The sequence below is a fragment of the Coturnix japonica genome, chromosome 6 (assembly GCF_001577835.2).
Source record: "Coturnix japonica isolate 7356 chromosome 6, Coturnix japonica 2.1, whole genome shotgun sequence".
NCBI classification, from domain to species: Eukaryota; Metazoa; Chordata; class Aves; order Galliformes; family Phasianidae; genus Coturnix; species Coturnix japonica.
In genome coordinates, this window is record NC_029521.1 from 16,284,898 (window position 1) to 16,304,894 (window position 19,997).

Sequence of the window (19,997 nt, forward strand, 5' to 3'; positions counted from 1 at the left end):
AGTGTCGCCAGTTCCCAAGGCCCGACTCAGGCTCCCTGCCCAAAATCTGGGACTCAGGATTGCCCTCCGCAAGGCTGGACAATGCTGCGCCTTGATGGCCTTCATGGTGCCAGACCTGCAGCCTCTCTCACTTCCGACTGGGAGTTCTCCCAATAAACCCTGCTCACCGGAGCCGAGTGCTGTTTGCTCGGTTACCTTTGTCTGCAGTCGAGGCCGGGGTTCCTGCATTTGTGCTGACCTTGTTCCTGTCTCCTGCCTGTCCCTCAGCTGCCTGTCTCTGCTGGTTTCCTCTTTTCCGGAGGGCTGGGCATGCAGCACACACTGCCAGGCCACAGATGTGCAGCAGGACCGTGCAGTGCCACCTCCACCCTCTGCTACACCAGGGCTGACATGGGTATGGGGACAGAAGAGTGGATGGGGCTAACCCAACTGCCTGCACTGCTGTGAAATGTTCTCTCCATGGAGCAAAACACATCCCACCCAGCTCTGGACTATGATGTGTCAGATTTGGGTTTCTACCAGGTACACTGTCACACTTGCTGTCCCTTTTCCTTGCTTGACAGGATTGTGAGGAAGAAAGGCTGCTCCCTGCCTGCATGGGCACAAGATAAGATGAATGAAATCCAGCATTTGTTCACAGAGGAACTGCCCATGCGCCTCAGCAAGTTTTCATGCTCCAGTGTAGCATTAGCAAAAGAGTTAATAACAGCATAGTACTTACCCAGCAACCAGCTCTGCTTTGCTTTTTTCTTGCCATGACTTCTGTAATACACATAAATTCTACAGGCACATTGAGTAGCTGAGGGAGGAAGAGTGTTTTACAGTCAGGAAAGCTCACCAAAGAGTGAATAGCACTTGAAGACTGCATAGTAGTTGTGGAGAGTCAATTTTCAGTTCAAAATTATTATTATTTTTTTAAAGGAAAAACATGTCATAACAGAGATATCTCAGTGATTTATTTGTGCAGTCAAAAGCGCTTTGATTTTGGAAAGCAAATGCAGAATGCACAGTGAAATTCACAGCAATGCCATAATTACCAGCCATCCTCCAGACGAAGCATGCTTGTATGAAGCATTCATTAACTTTCCTATAATCACAATCTGATTGGAAGCAAGTCAGGCAAACAAAAATGGCTAATTTTGGGCAAGGTTATAATTTTCTATGAGTAATTAGGATATGTATTCATGGGTAAAGCATTTTGCAAATGTTAGCTGCTGTGTAAACATACTCATAGCTGTTATTAATGGAATAAGGAAATATACTGACAGACAGCAGTCAAGAAGAATTTTTCCAAGCCACAGCATTTTCTGTAGAGGAATATGAATACATCAGGACTATCTATACATCAATACAAGAAGAACAGATGGGGTTTTAGCCAGCTGGGGCTGCAGTTCTCTTCCTCTTTATTTCTTCCCTTCCCTTCTCCTCCCTCCTTCCCTCCTACAGAAATATTTTACCTGAATTACTGAGTATTGCTAAATACGCTAGCCTAAAAATTCCCTCTTTGCAAGAACAAGGAAATCATTGCTGGAGATGGGCTGCATGCCTCAAGGCAGTGTGAGAAGTGTAGGCACAGGAGTAAGTGACGGCAAATTTATGAGGTCCCACCTTATGAATTTATGTGAAAGGCAATAAAAGTGGTTTTCATGGTGAATCTGTATGTCTATACTTCAGTATGTGATAGAGCCACAAAAGCCCCATTTCCTCTGTTAGCACAAGAACACACTGAACCACATTGCTGCTAGAAAGGCGCTGAGGTCAAAACCACTTTAGAGGAGTTTTTAATAGCCATATAAAGCAAGCTGGGATAGTGAAACTCCTACGGAGTTCCTAGAGAAGAAGCGCCCTAATCTTCCCACTGTGGTGACACACTGACAGTGTCCAGCTGCTATGAATAAGAAGTCACAAAATATTTGTGTATCCCAGGCCTTGATAAAACAGCGTGGCCAGGTGAGGTCGGGTGCAGATGGGGTGTTCTTCATCATTCTGCTTCAGATGATGAAAAATGTCTTATTGAATAAAAAGAACAATGATTTCTGAGCAGGACAGGTCTTGGTCATATACAGCTACATAATATCGATGCCCGTTTTTATCACCTTTGTGTTCTTGATATCCAGGTAGTACAACATGCTGTGGGCAAGACAGAAAGTCCCCTGGAGATACCTATTGACATCCTTTTGTTTTAGATTCCATATTTCCTATCAGTGGAGTAACTTGGGATGGCTCAGCTTCCTGAGTAGTGCTGGACTGGTCAGACCACCAGAAAAAGCCCTCAGTGTGTTGAAGAGATCCATGGATAAATGTTTGTTTTGGAACAAACTGAAAGTGTGAATGGATCTGGATGCTGCACCAGTTGGTTCAGCTTTAGAAAATCTTCATGTCTCTCTGGTGGTCCATGAGCTAGCCTGCGATATTGTGCAGGTGACTTCAGTTTCAGTGCTTTCCCACCCTGCATAAAGTCAGAAAGATCCTACTGTCCAAGTGTCAGGCAGCATCTTGCATTCAGTGGGTGAGAAGTGCCACTTAAAAGCTACTAGTTGATAACAAAGGACACATCCCTCTTAAATAGGCTGAGACCCTGGATCCACGCTACTGGCAGGCAGCAGATTAGTACCAGCTTTCTGCAAAGATTGCCCCCAGTTTCCCTTCTAGGTTTCCTCTCCTAGAGTGGAGTTTGCTGGTGAGTCAGTGCAGCCTTCTCCCAGCTGCATTGCACACCCAGCTCCTAAAGACCAGCATTGTTAATTGCTGCTGCTGCAGCAAAGGCAGGCTAACAGCTGCTGGAGAGCCCCTTTCTCTGCCCCCTCTCCTTGGCTATAGTTTAGATACTCACTGCAAGAAGCCACATTTATTCCATTAAAAAGATGTTTCTAGATGGAGGAAAGTTCTCATGCACTCTGCCACGGGCAGCCTGACCTGCCTGACTGTGTGCACTCTGCAGGGCCAGAAACTGGAAGTGGCCGCAGTGGGTGTGGAGAGGATGGGGCAGAGTGGAGTTGGGGGCTGTCAGGACAGAGCTGACATCTCAGCTTCTTGGGCTTGCAGGATCCAGAGCTTACTGGAACAAGGCTAGGCATCCCAAAGCCACAGGGAGAGTCAGTAACAAGACTCAGAGGAAAGCACCTGGCTATATTTAAAAAGAAAAAAAAAACCCCCACAATCTTTTAATCACTGTCTCCCTCTAATAAGAAATGAAGAAGACTCTCATTTAAAAGCTAGCAAAATATCAGATGCAAGCACATCCAGGCTTGGGTGGGCTGCAGAAAGGGAAAAAAAAGGGATCATGTGCTATGGGACCCCGAGGCAGGGTGCAGTTGCTCTATTTCCCTGCAGCTTCCCATAGTGAGGTGGGAAGATTTGCCAACTTCCAAAGCCAAAATATTTTGATAGTAAAATGTCTCATGTTCTCACACAGTTCTGACAACATCTGGTTTCTGGGAGCAACGTTTCAGGGCATGTTACAAGAGGCAGACTGTTTCTTCCCAGGGAAAGTCCTTATCAAGGAAACGCCTCTCCAACAAATGTCCTTAGCGGGGATACATCCTAACGAGGCAGTTTGATTTTTCCCCTTGTTTGTGACATCAGATATAGAAGGGGGAGGAGAATTTTCCATCTGCTGCCATTTCAATATTCCTTCACCTGGACAAATCCCACTCGTCCATTTTCAAGAGCACTCTCTGATTCATACACCTGGAGGGAATTTATCTCCAGGTTGAAGGCACACATTCAAATACCTTACAAGGCAGTGGTGGCCACTCAGCGGAGAAGCCAGGCAGATTTTCAGTCCCAGTTTCTACTCAGATGACCATAAAATATTCCAACTTGGAAGGGACCCATGAGGATCATCAAGTCCAGCTCCTGGCTCCATGAGGACACAGTGGTATATTAGGGACCTCAACCAAGGCTGGCATTCAGGATTCAGATCACTGCCCAGATTTCTGGTCCACTTCTTCTTCATAACCTTGCACATCTCCCTTGTCCTGTTAAGGGAATGATCACATTAGTTCACCAAATAAACTTCCTCCAGTAAAACAGTTAACATTGAGTGAAAATACTAGGATGTGACACTTGTACCATAAAGATGCTATGGGCAAAATACCTGAGAAATTCTCAGCATTTCTTCAAGAATTCCCAAAGCCCACTTTTATCCATCAGACAGTCATATCTGGGTGAGACAAAAGCACCCAGTCAGCTTCCTATTGTAAGAGCTGTTGTAGCTCACTGACTCAGGCAGCTCCTGCAGCTGGTTCTTCCTGGTGAGGGGACAACTCCCCGGTTCACCTGTTGGATGTCACAGTTAGCAGCCCATGTTACCCCTAATGCTTGCACCTCACACTCTGCTGCAAACTGCATGTTAGGTCCAAGGTAAAGTTGTGAACCCCAGAGCACTTTGATGGAGACTTTCTACACATCCCTTCAACGAAAACTAGTGCACCCTGTACCCAGCAGTTTTATTTATTTGTCAAGTTTAGCAAGCATGTGACAGACCAAGAAAACTAGAAAACTCCTGCTCTTAGCTAGGAACAAGGTTGCTGCTGCCGTTCTTTATAAACTCCTTTCGGCAGGGAAACAAAAAGCAGAGAAGTTACCGAGGCACATTCCCTGCAGCTGCTGTAATCTTTTCAGTCTGATTTCTTATTTCACCAAGGGAAAAACTACAGTGATATTCACAGTAATAACAATGATGACGATGACGACATAGTTATTGCATTTTCAACAGAGGATCTCTAAGCACTTTATAAACTATGGTTAAGCTTCAGAATACATAATCCTGCAGGACGTATAAGTAATATTCTTTATTTTGAATGGTCCCATTAGGCTGAAACAAAGATGTAACAAGTCCAAACTTACAGACTACCTTAACTTTAAACTTTCTCCTAATTCTTATGTTAAAAATTCAAACATCATTCCCCTGATGATTTCCCTGTTGAAAGTTCCATCTTGAAATATTTTGAAAAAGAAACTCAGAAAGCAGAAAAATATGCACAAAGATCTCTCAGCCCTTCTTTTGTTGTTTCCAGCAAATCCACTCCAGGTGAGAAAAAATGAAAATACCTGATTTTTGAAACAGCGGTGTGTTAAATAAAATACAGAGCTTAAAACCACTTGTGGGCAGCTCTTTCTTTATCCAGAAAGCACCTTTATATGGAAAAAAGAAAATATATATATATTTTTGCAGAAATATAGAGATTATTCCTGATTCACGATGGATCAGCGTGAGGATTTGAGAAACCTGGTCTAGTAGAACATGTCCCTGCCTATAGCAGAGGGTCTGAATTGAATGATATGAAAGGTCCCTCCCAACCCAAACCATTCTATGATTCTATAGTCTATGTTACTTGGCTAATGGTGTTGACTATGTTGAAAAATAGTGCTTTGTAGCTGAAAATTTGCTCTATCACTTGAGCTCTTTGTATCTGTTGTAGTTTCCATGGAAATAAATAGGAGGCATTACATTTGAAACAACCTGCATACATATGCAGTTGGGTAGTTCACTAACAAAAGACATGCTATTCAAATTGCATACTCATGGACATACCTTGAATTACAAGTGGAAGTACTGGTGGAGTCTGAAATATTAGTTTTCTCTGTTGGATTGAGAATTCTGTATTTTATGAAATAAAATAGAAAAAAAATGAATTCTTAAGAATGAAATGTTCTCAAGAGAGAGACAACATCCCTCCCAACCTTTCTCATAAAAGTAGCAAGTGCTAGAAAGCCACAGACAATAAGTTAGTCTGTCCAATTGAAAATTATAGTTACATATTTCCTTTTAAATGAGTTGTGCAAGGTCACCCTGCAAGTCAATGGCAGATTCGATAATTTAGCCCAAGAGTCCCGAAACCCAATATCCTGCTCTCACCACTAGAAACCACTGCACGACTGGCTTCCAGTCTGGGAGCAATACATTATGTAAGGAGAAAAACTCCCCGCCATCTGCTCCTGACATATATAGAACTGCTATTCTCTTTGGTCTAGGACAGTAAATACTTAGACACATTTTCTGTAGAAAAGCCTTGAAAAGTTGTCAGAAGCTGCTGGGGCCGTTGGCTGAAAATAATGCTTGAGGTTGCTCTGAACGTTACTAAACTTCTTTTTTTGAAGAGTAATTCCAATGGCCAAGATAATAAAGCCAAGTACTAATAATAACTGGAAAATAATTTGCTTTTTCAATGAAAATTGTAAATTGCTCAAATATATATTTCTTTTCAATCTGGTGGCAATATCTTGATATTCAAATAGATGTGTATTTTTATTTTTTCGAAGGCAATTTTAAAATATTTTTAATTTTTTTTCTTCCTTTCTCATCAATAGTTATAATAGAATGCATAAGATTTCGGGGCTCTAATCTCATTTCTCCCTTTATCCAGTCTGCATACTTCAATACAGGAATACATCAAATGGCAAAGTTGTAAAAACAAAAACAAACAAACAAACAAAACAACAACAAAAAAAAAAGGGTATAATTGTGTTTCCTTTTAAAAGTTCTAAACCAAATCTTGAATTTGAAAAGCTCTAACCTCTGTATTTCCCATTGGAATCTTAAAAGCATAGTTCTGCATGAAGAATTCACGCAGTGTGAGGAATAAGAGAATGCTTCATCTGTCCCTTTGGGACCCCTTGAAGTAACAGTGGGGTGGAAGAGCCCAGAGCCTGTAGAGTAAGGTTAGGATGAGCCCTGCAGCAGTTCCAGGTGTACAGATGTACAGAATTGCATCCCACTCAGACCCTTCCTCCCACTTCCTTCAGAGACTGCCACCTCCTTCTGCGTCACTGATGCTGGTCAGAGACGTGCTGCTGAATTTGCTGCATGCTCCATCAACTTCAAACCCAGAGCATTATCCTTCACTGCCTCCTCAGAATCCACGCTCCAAGGTCATCATCAATTTTCCTGCCATCTCTGCTTCTGCAGCAGCCTTCTACAGCAGGTGTTCCTCCAGTCTACCCATTCAGCGCATACCAGCTCATTTGTCAGCCCTGACCTCAAGCAGCAAAAGCTTTTTCCTGCCCTTCAGAGAGCACTTGTACAGGGAACTGTAATTAGAATAGATTTTACTGCCAAGCAGGAAAGCGCCCCACTCAATTCTCCTAACACAGGGTCCTCATAGCCCAGGCCAGTAACAAGGTTTTGAGAACACTCCAGAAGGCTGGTGCATTTTTGTGGATCCCCTAGGATGACCTAAATCTAGTCCCTTAGAGATATCAGTGAGCTAGATCAGTGTTGTCCCTGTCTCACAATCAAAACAATCCCTCAGCCCTCCCCAACACCTTGGATGCCCTCTCCTCATGACCTTAAGAGAGTCTCAGGGGAAGGAGCTTGGGGCCACCTGAGACCCTGCTGTATAGGTAGCCACCAGGGCCAGATGGAGACATCCCAAAGGGGGTAGATGGCAGTGTGTCAGTGTAACTGACAAATCAGCATTGTTTTCTCCCAAAGGATCTACTCCCAAGAGTCCTGGAGGACCTCAGGTTCTACTGGAGTTGTTTGCTGGCAGTGAAAGCAGAATCCAGCTGCACACATAAATGGGATAACACGGTTAAGGGCAATCTGTGTAGGACGAGTCAACCTGTGAGTCAAGGGAAAGGAGAATGTCTTCTCAGCCTCCCCAGGTAGTTTGAGAAAGGCAGCATGATAATCCTCATTGAAAGAATGCAGCACAAACTGCAGCCAACCACTCTCCTCCAAAGAGATTGCTTTCTGCAATTCTTGACTTGAGACATCTTGTACTGGTATGATTGTAAGGCAGCAAACATGTGGGCCCCTTTAAGATGTATGGGTGTGAGATGCCTGGTACCCAAAAACATAAAATCACCAGTAGAATCTTAAATTCTTGGCTGTATAAAAGAAGCGCAGATATCTCATGCAGATCATATTGAACAGACATCAGCCAGTGAGCGTTAGGATCATCATATATCCTGAGAAAGTTTTCCATTGCTTGTTCTGCATGAACCAGTGCCGCCAATTTCCTCACACCAAGCTCACTCCCAACGTCTTGATTGGGTGGGGGTCAGCTGGGCCATGGGTCAGCAGAAAGACATCTTCAGGACATTTAATTACAGATTTCCTTCACTGCTCACCAGTGCCAGATGTGTTGTAGGACTGAAGCAATCCATGGTTGACCTGCTGAACACAGCATCTTTTTTCTGCCTTCTGTCTGTGAATAAATGCATCTTGAAGGTGTGTGGACTTCTCCTTTTACCGTACAACACAAATTACATGAGCAATAGCATCAATTATTATTTACTCCTTTAATCACCTTCTGGAAAGAGCAGCCATTCCAGTGCACTACATACTACTTTCTGCAGAACATGAAGAAGTATGGTAAGCCATTTGAGTCTTCAGATGATAGGAAGTGCAGAGCAGCCAGGCTTCAGGCACAGGGCTCTGTGCATATATTTTGTTGGTTTTCAGGAGAGGAATCTGAAAAGTAGAATTTCAGCCTCTTATTTAAGTATTGGCCATACGCAGGTTTGCTGTAGTAGGTGAAATGACAAGGACTGTTCTTTCTCAGTCTGTCTCTAGGATTTTAAACAAAAGTTTGTTATCATGGCCCCATAAAAATCAACCCCAAATCTTTCCTTTGGATAACTTGGGAAAACTTGCCACTGATGGAAGGATAGCCCAAGAGGTCTAAAAGGAAGCTGTGAGAAATAGGCTTGAAATAAAGATGCACCCACACCATGGCACTCAGAAACAGGACCTTGCTCCTCTTCATATCTATCCCTGCACAAGAAGAAACTGCAGACAAATGATGAAGTTATAACAGCACAGACAAATCAGAAGAACCATACCTCAGTTTACACCATTTCTCATAGCCAAGAGTAAACATGCATCATTTTTACAACAAAATATTTTACTGAAAAAAATCACTGATAAAAGGATGAAGGGATTTTGAAGCTAACACCTTCAAATGAAATATTTTGTACTGCAGATCCAACAAACATCAACTTTCAGCAGTCACTCAGGCTCAGTACTTGCAGTATGGTATGGTATTAACTTACCTTGCACACATTCTTCTTTTCATGTTGATGCAGATTCATGTTTATGAAAGAAACAAACAAAATATTTCTTTGGTTAGGCTTTCTGTTCTATCAGGGTGGCATGCTGGAGACTGTACTGAGAGGTGATTTCTGCCATTTATTTAATGACAGAAACCAAGCCCCAACCACAGATTTAGATATATTACATCTCTTTGGTTTAAGATTTATTGCTTCCAAGGGAAAAAAATAGAGTTTTTCCCAGGCTTACTTCAACACTACTGACACTGCACTCTTCCATGATTTCTTTAGAGAACACACTTCTCTCATTCTTTGGGATGCACAGGAGCTATGCTAAGCACAATTTTCTGCTGCTGAGCTTGAGCCCAGTTGCAATGGGTAGAGCTACTTTATAGACCAAAGAGCTCCTACAGAGAACTCTCTACCATAGAAGAATATTTTTCCAGCCTAGGGTATTTTTTGCTGTTGAAAAAAATGATGATAAGCTTCCAAATAGAAGAACAGCAGCCTACCTGTGGAAGAGGCGCTTCATCAGAAGAGCAGGGATTACTACCAAGGCACTTTCAATCAATCACCACTCAGGTCACTCAGCTTCACCCTTCTACCACAAAACTCATAGCAACTTCCTCTCCTCTACAAGTGAGCCCAATTAGCTCCATAAATAATTCAGCTGGGACAGCTCAGCTGTGCTATAGTGGAGAGCTATTGATTTACTCCAGGTGAAAAGCTGGTGTTTGGAATTACCAGTCCTGGGACTGATTAAGCTGTATTTTAAGGTGTAGACATAGGGTAGATTTTTTTTTTCTTTCCCTTTTTTTCTTCCCTCAGTAGGGTTGGGAAGTTCATTTCAAAAACAAATCAATCCTTTGCTTTCATTGGAAGTCATCTATTATGCAAGAATCTTTATATCTTTTTTCATGTTTCACTAGGTGGAGAGCAGTTTTTGTATCTGCTATTTTTCCTTGGAAAGAGCCTTCATGTTGTCTCAAGGACTAGCTACTGACAATTACAAGATCAGGAACACTCAGATCTTTATGTTTTTAGAGTGAACTTGTATCTCATTCTCTGCTGCTATAATTTTATTTTATTTTATTTTATTTTATTTTATTTTGTTTTACTTTACTTTATTTTTTTCCTGGAGAAGTAAGCAGCTGTGTAAGAGAAGTCTGGATGAAGCAAATGTTTTAAGGCAGAAGTGCTTTATATCTGGATTTTGCTTCTTCTGTGCTAATTTGTACAGAATGGAAATGAATGTGGATGCTAAGCTACAAAAGGATCTGAGTGACCTTAGGCCCAGACAATACCATGCTAATTATTTCACATAACTCAAAGCATTAGAAAATTTGGTACACTCTGATGAGTCAATAGGAATAATTTGCTACAGTATAGGAGAGAAAATATTGGCCAGTTTGGAACCCTGGTTCACACAGGAGTGAATTCATTGGCTAAATACAATTGTGTTTGTTAATGCCTGAACAGAATTGGCCCACATTGTTTGTAACTGTGTGGTCATCATTGCTAAAACAAAACACAACCTTCAAAATGTAGGCTGTGGGATGCTTTGTAACCCAGTCATGCCTCTTGCAATATTTAAACCTTCTCTCAAGTGTAGACTGGAAACTTTATGGCAGCAGGGTCTCCTCAAAGGAGTCCAGCATTCTGTATCTCTTCTCACCAAGGAAATACCGAGTAACTCATCTTCTCGAGCATTCTGACTTGTCTCTACTGAGGCACCCACAAAATGCTTACAAAGTGTGTGATGTCAAACAGACACCCAAGGGGAAACAGAAAACAAAAAGCCCCCCCAGCCTTCTGATTCAAAGCAACCAATAATCAGCAATATGCCCCAATTTCCCTCTCTTTTAATTATGAGAAACACAAAAATCTTGTGTTAGTGAAGGTTGGCCAGTGTACCACAGTATCACTACTCTTTGCACTGCTCCTTGCAGGTGACTTGGTGCTTTTGCAGAATGGGGGGAAACAGAAGTGTGGGGCTAATGCAGGATTTCACAGGCAACAACCTGGTGTTTGCTTTTTGTGAAAGGAGCAAATATTCGCAGCCATCAGCATTTTAACCTCAAACAATTTCATTTCAGGATCCAAAATCTCACAGGGAGCATTTCACTCCGGCTTTGCTGGTATGCTCCAGTTTGTGTAACTCTTCCCCCACTTGCGGGGTGCTGGGCTGGTAGCTTTCATCTTTCCCAGCTGATCTTTTTCCCAGTGTTGTGTTGATTTATTTGTCTTCATTGGTATTCTGATAACGTTTCACCAATAAATTAGTTTTAAATTAAGCTCTCGGTTGTGTCTTTTATGTTGGACCCAGTGTGTGTACTGGAAAGGAAATTTCATTTCAGAGATACTTTATTCTTCTTTTTATTGACCTCCCCAGCTACAGACTCACCAGCTGCTACATTTATTTTACTTAGGGAGAAAGTTGTAAAAGCACTGTGTAAATTATGGATAGAAACTGCTGCTAGTGAAAATGAGAAACTGCTAAAAAATACCCAACAAAATGGCTCAACACTTTCAAATAGCTACAAACCAGAAACAGTTGTATGACAAGCTGAGCAGGGGAATAAAAATCTGCTCCTGGTTTGTGGGGTGTGACCCAAGGGGATGAAACCCTGCCATGTCTGTCAGAGAATCTGAGAATCATAGAATCATTTGAGTTAGAAGGAACTCTTAAATGTCATGTGGTCCAACTCCCCTGCAATGCAACATCAGGTGCTCAGAGCTCTGTCCATCCCAACCTTGAATGTCTCCAGGGATGGGGTATCCACCATCTCTCTGGGCAACCTGTGCCAGTGCCTCACCACCCTCAGTGTAAAATACTTCTTCCATATATCCAATCTAAATCTCCTCTCTTTTAGTTTGAAACCATTTTCTCTTGTCCTATCACAACAGACCTTGCTAAAGAGTCTATCCTCTCCTTTTCTATAGCCCTGGCTACCTCTGAGCTTTAGGCAAGGCAAGAATTTCTCCTCATGCTGGTGGCAGTGGGATATGTGGCCCTACAGGCAGTAGGCACAGCTCCTGGCCCCAGCCGCCTCCCCAGCTTGTACCAGGGTCTCTTGATTTTGGCAGTACTCAAGGGTGATGAGAGGAGGTGAAAAATGAATGTTTGGCTTAACTGAATAGCAAAATGCAGGACTTCATGGTATGTAATATGAAAGCAGTGAGCCTGGTTTCTGCTGCAGTTTATTTTTGTAGTATATGCCATTCATTTTCCTCTTGCCTCATCTTTTCAGCGCACTGTGGGCAGTGATGATGTATAGTCTTCCCGGTGAAGCACTTACCTGAGGCCTATTACTCTAATGACAGAGCCCTTCATACTCTCTCATGGTTTTATTATCGGAAATGCTGCTTTGCTGCAAGTTGGTATTCATAAATCATCATTTTCTCATAAAATCAAAGGGAAAATAGATCTTTTGGAAAACTGCACACTACTCCATTATGTGATTCCTTACCTGGCCCAGCTGCTGTTGTTCCATGACATATAAAAGAGTCTCCTGCATTTGAGGGGTGATCCCAGGACTCAGTATGAATGCTGATACCTGGCAGTGTATAAGAACTGCTGGCCCAGATCAAACCTCCAGCCCTCAGCTGCAGCTTCGTGTTCCCAAGAGACAACCTGAGGAGCATCTGCCTTGGCAACTGTGTCCTCTGGAGCAGAAAGGTCGGCAGTGAAGTGTCCAGCCAGAGGAAGGAGCTATGCTCATTCCCAGAAGGTGCTGAAGGCAGCCCTGGGAGTATACACCTATGGTGACTGCTGGGCCAGCCCACTCCCTGCCTGGCCTCAGAGGAGAAGGAGCAGTCATGTATTTTCCTCTACAACCTCTTGCTATTTTTGGATAGGAAATCCAGAGGAATTCTTAAAGTAGCATGGATTAAAAACAAACCTCTTTGCCTTAGTACTCAGGATAAACATTTCCAGCAACAGAAGAAAACAAGGGCCCCATTCCTTGTTTGCATCCTGGCTCCCAATACCGTGCTTGTGGTGGCATTTCCCAGAGTGGATGTCTTCTTGTACCTAACTATTTACCACCATCCTGCCCACACTGACCACCTCCACCATTTGGGACTTTCCAGGCCTCTCTTTTATGCTCACTACCCCAGCCCCATGCCTCCCACTGTGCTGACAGGTTGTATCCCACTGGGTCTTGCAGGGATGGGATACCCTCCCTGCTGCTAACCCCGTGTCATAGATCAGCCCATGTCACTGTGGAGCAGGAGTTTCCTCCCACCCTTTCCACTTGGCAGTGTTTTCCTAACAGATAGTACAAAGAAATGAGCTTTAAACCCCCTCAGACTTTGGCTGGCCAGTGGAGCAGCTCTAGTATTCTTGTATTGTGCAATTGCTTCTTCCTTGTGTTTTATGTCCCTGTCCTCCTTTCCCTTCTGGTAGACCTAACAGGGTGCCCATGCTACGCAGGTCACTTTATTATCCCGATCTCATTGGGCTGGGATGTACTGGGTGCCTCATTTATGGGATCCTTTGTGTCTCAGGGGCACTTTCCCAGGCAAATACCAGGTCAGACTTGTATCAAATCTTTGTTAAATTCTTGGATGAGTTCACTTCTGAGGGGCAGTGTTTGGGCTGATGTTTTTGGATGTTAGTTATTTTAAGATTTAGAAAGATCTTATTTATTTATTTATTTGGCAAATAAACTTATCCCACTGTACAAACAAGGAAGGATCAGAGCTATTTATGAATTTGAGATAAACATAGAAAACTGTTTTCCTGGAAGGAAAAAAATAGTTTAAATGTTAAACAATATTTCTTTCTTTTCTTTCTTTCTTTTTTTTTTTTTAATATTTAAATTTTATTACTAAACAGAAACATTCTTCTGCATCTGAGCTTCATTTTCATTTATAAATCAAAATTTCACACAGATTTTTCAAAAGCTGGCATAAAACTACCCAAATGAGCCATTTCTGGTTCATTAGGATCATTGTGATATTTATTTCCATATCCCACCCAGAGTCCAGGTGAGCCATTAGTGCTTAGGTTTGCACATGTGAAAGGCTCTTCCTGATCTTTGCAACAGCAGCTTTCCTGACATTGGTACCCATTTTGTTGCCTTTTGCTTGGCACAGGGCAGAGGATCGACATCCCCTAAAGGGTCCCTTCCAAAAAACCTCTGTCCCTCATTAAGGCTGCAGCCAGCCGCCCTCCACCTGGGAAAGGAACTCATCGAATTTGATCTCCCAGACTAACCCACTGCTGCTTTTTTATTGTTATTGCATCTGACATGCCTCTTGAATCTCTGTTTGATATTTTTTAACACATTTCAATTTTTCACTTCTGTCTCTTTTGGTCTGAGTCTGTGCTACCATTTTACGTCCAGATCTGCACCAAACCATTGAAGCCTGAATCAAACTTGCTACTGGTTTTTGCCCCAACACTCCAACACTGCTAAGAGCTCTGCTGCCTCAGGTTCTTCAACAGTGCCTCTTAAATATACACCAGGTCAGATCAAAACATAAAATGTTAAAAGAACTGGCTGCCTAATGTCTTCTTGATCTGTTCAGCCCTCTTCAAGTCAATGGGATTAATGAATATAAACTTTACAGCCAATGAGATTATCACATGTACATTCACTCTAGGGGAAACCTGATTGGGTGAGCTTTCCTTGATGTCACAGTATCCCCTGTTTGCAATTAGAAAGGGAGATATTTAATTGCAAACTAATTTGTTCAGCTATTGTCTGTGCACATTTTCAATGTATTTTGACTACATGGAACATATTAATGGTCTGCATTATTTCATTGCTGAGATGTTTCAGGCAAAGCAACAACTGGAACAGATTTCTTAAAGGACCCAGTTTCTAATTAATTGCAAATCATAGGCTAACAAATTACCAGACCATTCTTCTCATACCCAGAGGGATAAGCGCTGCCAATTTAAGGAGGAGACCATATTTTTCAAACACAACAAAGAAACCGAATTCCTGTTTTCAGTGTAAAACGGAACTGTGCTTTAACTGTGAAATCCAAACTCATGCCTGTGTTAGAGCAATCTTAATTTAATTATCAAATTGAACTATCCACTGATGATATTCTCTGATTTGAATCCCTTACAGAGACTTCCATCATTTCCCTAATACTATCTTTGGCCATCACCTGGCTGCATGTGTTCTGATGAATGCTGCCACTTCTCCTGCTCATTAGTTTCCTGACGCCCTTATTTTTTTGGCACTGATTTACAGCATTCAGGACAGGAAAGCAGTCTGAGTACCTTAACTCAGTGTCACTTGCAGATCGGTGCAGTGACAGGACAAAACACATCATAGCCTTGCAGGAAATGGCTGGGCCCCGACAAAACTTTGCTTGTTCACCAGATGTGCTGAACCTGAGCAGTTAAGAAAACAGAAGGTGGCACTGAAATTAATTAGCAACATAACTCTGGCTCTGAAAATTGAAAAAAAAAAAAAAAAAAATTAAAAAATGCTGGGTTATAAATTTTAGAGAGATACATGGGAACCTGTTTTAAAAATAAACAAAAAACAACAACAACAAAAAACAAAAAAAAACCAAAAAAACCAAAAAGGAAAGTTTCATTTACTTGGTCTTTTTTGAGCATTCTTACAACATTAGGATCGACAAATGCTAGAAATAAATGTTAATAGGATTATAGAATAGTTTGATTTGGAAGGGACCCTTAAAGACTGTGTATTACAGCTCCCCATCACTGATCAGGGACTCCTACAACTCAATCATGTTGCTCAGAGTCCTATCCAGCCTGACCCTGTATGTCTCCAGGGATGGGACATCCACCACCTCTCTGGGCAACCTGTGCCAGTGCCTCATCACCCTTAGTGTGAAATACTTCTTCCTTATATGTAATCTAAATCTCTTTTAATTGGAGACCATTTCCCCTTGTCCTGTCACAACAGGCCCCTCTAAAGAGTCTGTCTCATTCCTTCTTTCAGGTTCCCTTTAGATGTCAGTGGCTACTCTCAGGTCTCCCTGGAGCCCTCTCCTACAGGCTGAACAGCCCCAGCTCTTTTCACCTGTCCTCACAGGAAAATTGTTCCATGCCTTGGATCATTTTTGCAGCCCTTCTCTGGATGCACTCCAGCAGATCCATATCTCTACTGTACAAAGGACTCCACATCTGGACACAGTTCTCCAGGTGACATCCCACCAGAACAGACTGCAGGTGCAGGATCACCTCCCTGGCCCTACTGACCACACTTCTTTAGATGCAGCCCAGGATATGGTTGGCTTTCCAGGCTGTGAGGGCACATCACTGGTTCACGTCCAACTTACCATCTACCACTTCCCACAGGTCCTTTTCAGCAAGGCCTGTTCTAATAACAGGGGTTGCCATGACCTTGAACTTGGCTTTGCTGAAATTCACTAGGTTATTCTAAGGCACTGCAGTCTTAAGTCCAGCCTATCATTTTCTGCATCCTTCAGACCTCCTGCCATCCCACTTGCACATTTATTTCATCTTCTTTCATTCTCCAACCTAAAAGTAGTGTTTTTTCTAGCACTTACTCAGCCAGGTTGGCTGTGGCCCATCTTCCCAACTTATCCAGATCATTTCTACACTTTGATTCTCTGACTGCGATTCTCCTGTAGCCTCTCAAAATTTAATGGTAACCGCAGATTTCATCATATGCATCATTAGTGAAAAGTATGGAAACAAGCCCAGAAATGATCCCAGAGGAATTATTCTTGAACAACTTCCTATTTGATAGGAACAATTGATAAGTGTGTTTGTGGAGTGAAGTTCAGCCAATTGTAAACCCATCCTGTTGTGACAGTGTTTCAGCTCATATCTAAGGCTACCATGTCAGGGAACTAAGATAAATCACATCCACTTGCTCTTCCTTATTCGTTAAGCCAGTTACTCTGTTAAAAAGGGAAATTAGGATGGTTTGACATGATTTGTTTTTGACAAACTCAAGTAGACTGTTTTTTATCACAATACCATCTTCTAGGTATTTAAAAACTGATCGTTTAATAACTCATTCCAGATTTTTTGGAAATCAGAGTGAATGGTTTATGGCTTCCTGGGGTCTCATTACTCCTTTTTAAAGATCAGTACTATAGTCACCTTTCCCCTGTTCTCCAAAGCTAATCCTGTTCTATGTGGTTCCTTTACAATAACTGCTTTATAGTAATCGTTAGCAATTCACAGATTACTTCATCTTATTCCTTGAATATGTTTGGGTGAACTTTATGAGCCCCTGCTGATTTGTGTGCAGTTCGTTCATCCAAGTATTCTTTAACTTGGTCTTTTCCTGTTTTGGCCTGCAGCCCTGCCTTGTTTTAAAAATAATTCAAGTAATTAGTTGGTCACAAACTGTTGTTTTTTTTTTGTTGTTGTTGTTTTACTTTTTTTTTTTTTTAAACGAGGGATGGATCAAGGTATACACCAGGCATCTTTACACTAGTTATTTGCTCTCTTTTCCTGTTTAGTAATGGATCAAGACTTTCCTTTTTCTTCCTCTAATTAAAATGTATTTATAGAACTCTTCCCTGTTCCCATTTATGTCCATTCCTAGTTGAAATGACTTTTGTGCTGTAGCTGCTCTGATTCTATCCCCAGTTGTTTGCCTTATTACTTTATCTTTAGAATCACTGAATCACCAAGGTTGAAAAAGACCTAGAAGAACACCCAGTCCAAGCATCCACCCATCACCAATAGTTCTCATAAAATCACATCCTTCAACCATGTCCAAATGTTGCTTGAACACATCCAGGGTCAGTTATTCCACCACCACCCTGGCAGACCATTCCACTGCCTGATGACTCTTTCAGAGAAGTAGTATTTCCTAACATCCAGACTAAAGTTATTTGTTTGTACTAATCCTCTCTGTAGCAACCATATAATTAATGTCCCAGCTGTAATTGTATTCCTATGTGCCTCATACCCTTCTGCATAAAGGTAGCCTGCTTGTATATGTTTAACATAGACACAATTTAGGATCTGTTAACTCTTCCTGCTGAACACCTTATCTACTTGAAAGACTCTGATCAGCAAGTTCCAGAGAATGTGGAAACCAACAGCCTAATCTATAGGCTTTTACTGTACTAGAATAGTGGATAGTTGAAAACTCTGGCACTCTTTTTGCACTGTTCTCCAAATTACCACATCATTATCATCTCAATGAAGGATTTGTTTTATTTTTTAAACTAAACTAAGTCAGGAACAGTTCATTTGCCGCCTCCTTCTGCTTTTCCAAAAGAAAGTCAAGTCAAAACACTTCAGCAGATCTCTGGAGGATGCCATTTCCCATTGTTTTTCCCACCCTATTTTGACTAAGTAAAGCTGCTTCTTCAGCGATTAGATGGCCAGTATCAGATCTCTGTCCTAAGCCTCCCCAAGACCAGCTGTGGCATGTCAGATGAGAAAAGACCTCCAGTTCTTGTTGTTCCTCTGGCTTCCCATATTTATCTGCAGTGATCAACATGTTGTTCATGAATTTACACTTTTGGCTACTTTATAACAAATGCTTCTGATGCTCAGAATGCAGCTAAGGACAAAAGATCTTTCAGCTAGGTGAAAGCTTTTGCAATGTGATCTCGCTGAGGCTACTTAGGATGTCATAAAATCACCAAGTTTGAAAGAGACATACAAGATCATCCAATCTGACAGTCCATCAAGGTCAGATTATTTAATATTTGGAGTAACTCCAAATCTCACAAGCATTGGGTATTACAGTACCCTGTAACTGGGTATGGCTATTTTGGAGCAACATGAGGCCCTGAATTAACTGATTGCAATTTGGTTTAACGTGGGATCAATCCAGGGGGTCATAAAGTTAAGCATAGGCAGAAGCCCCTGAAGTGCTGGAGTTGAGATTGTACTTGTTATTCATCCCAGCACGTCATTTGTGATCCATCCCATTGTTCTGAGTTTAACGCTTATTCATTTCCTCTTTGATTCTGTTTTCATACTTCATTATTTTTAATTGTGCTTTTTTATTTTTAAGGAACAATAAAAATAATCTCCCTTGGGTTAAAGAACGTGGATCAACACAGTCAGGTCACTGGAATCATTATAATCTCAGCGCTGATGCAAACACATATTTCAAGACGAGAAGTTTGCCTAGAAGCTTTGCAATCATTACCTGTAGTCTTGGTATAACTTCTGGGAATGCAAATATTCAAAAACTCAGCAGAACTACTTTTAGAAGAAAGTGGGATGCTCATGAGAGGAGAGCTAAGATATTCAGGGGTCTTCCTCATTGGAAGTTAACACTGTGCGCCATAAAATATACATAAAAATTGTTATATACCTATAAACAATTCATTCTACTTTAGACCATGAAAGTACATTGAATCACTCGGCAATGGAAACTCAGAAGTAAACTGCAGCTCTTCTGTATTATTCTATGCCATATCCACATATTGGAGGGGAGTTTTATGCTGGGAAGGAGTTGGAAGGGGTGGAGGAAGAAGGGAAAACTTACTTTCATAGTTAAGAGAGAAGCACAGTGACATAAAGACTCAAATTCCTCTTTCCCTCTGAAAGAGGGAACTTTAGGGAAGCGTTATATTGGAACAGGGAAGGTGGCTCTGCCAACTGAAATTGCGGTCTAGGCATGTGTCTTACTCCCTCAAGTTGAAATACATTCTGTAAAGCAGCTGCTGTTACTTAACAGTAAGGCTGAAAATTAGCAGAATTAATAGGTATTTAAACAAAGGCAGGGTACTTTGGTTAAACATTAAAGACTGGAAAGGCCATACAAATTATACTTCAGTTACTACAATTCCACTGAGAGTGTAAAACAATGTGATGCGCTCTCCTGAGTGGTAAAGGCAAAACATATTTGAAGCTGCTGTTTTGAATTATGATGGCACATTTATGGAAAACAGACAACACTGATACCACAAAAATCTGATGGGTACTGTTAGCAGTGAGCATCATGCAGCAAACCATAAACTCTTAGCCTCTAAAACGTAGAAGAAAAAAAAATTTAAAAAAAAAAAACAAGTCAGTTGATTTGTTTATGGAAGGAATTAAAAGCATGTTTTCC

The 19,997-nt window shown here is 41.7% G+C and overlaps 1 long non-coding RNA gene across 2 annotated transcripts; it reads right to left on the reverse strand.

The window, feature by feature from the left end:
• Positions 1 to 934: 934 nt before the first annotated feature.
• On the reverse strand, positions 935 to 9,730 carry LOC107315925. Of its 2 annotated transcripts, none has more exons than XR_004307804.1 (5): positions 9,513 to 9,730; positions 9,004 to 9,018; positions 8,080 to 8,725; positions 5,540 to 5,605; positions 935 to 3,980 (listed from the first exon to the last, which is right to left on the reverse strand). It is a non-coding gene; the product is annotated as an uncharacterized LOC107315925 (long non-coding RNA). The 2 variants fall into 2 exon arrangements; XR_004307805.1 differs by having other exon boundaries at positions 8,080 to 8,422; positions 9,513 to 9,724.
• Positions 9,731 to 19,997: the final 10,267 nt, after the last annotated feature.